The 568-nt window shown below is 26.9% G+C and overlaps 1 long non-coding RNA gene across 1 annotated transcript; it reads left to right on the forward strand.

Moving 5' to 3' along the window:
- Position 1: 1 nt before the first annotated feature.
- On the forward strand, positions 2–433 carry LOC108775778 (uncharacterized). Its single transcript, XR_001940766.1, has 3 exons — positions 2–32; positions 102–183; positions 339–433. It is a non-coding gene; the product is annotated as an uncharacterized LOC108775778 (long non-coding RNA).
- The last annotated feature ends 135 nt before the right edge of the window (positions 434–568 follow it).

Raw genomic sequence — 568 nt, forward strand, 5'->3', positions numbered from 1 at the left:
TGGCCGATGCTGTCACGACTTGATAGAATACGGTAACCTAGAATAAATAACCTATAATAGATATACGGTATAACCTATAAAATAACTTGTACCAATTTCAGTGTTGATTTGTGTTGAAGACAAATTAATAATGAATTGTTGCATTTGCAAAACTAAGTTTGGTGATGGACCAAACTTTCACAGGTATACGAAAATATATATATTATACTTTTGTATTTGTATTGGTTGTGTGCTCACATTAATGGTCTTTAGTATTGAATATTATATATATTTTATTTTTAATTATTATTACTCAATTTACAAAATTAATCTTTTAATTTAATTATAATTAATTTAAGGTTTCCAAAAATTGAGCCTCGAAGGCAACAATGGCTAACAGCAATTAATAAACATATTGAAAACTTTACACCTATTGCAAACGCACGTATATGTAGCCAGCATTTTTCAAAGGATTTTTTTCTGCTAACATGTAATGGAAAAATTTATTTAAAAGCTAATGCTGTATCTAGCATCTTTAACATGCCTGTAAAAACATATTTAAAAATTAACAAACCAGTAAGTATACAAT

Source organism: Cyphomyrmex costatus, unplaced genomic scaffold, assembly GCF_001594065.2.
Source record: "Cyphomyrmex costatus isolate MS0001 unplaced genomic scaffold, Ccosl1.0 scaffold3166, whole genome shotgun sequence".
NCBI classification, from domain to species: domain Eukaryota; kingdom Metazoa; phylum Arthropoda; class Insecta; order Hymenoptera; family Formicidae; genus Cyphomyrmex; species Cyphomyrmex costatus.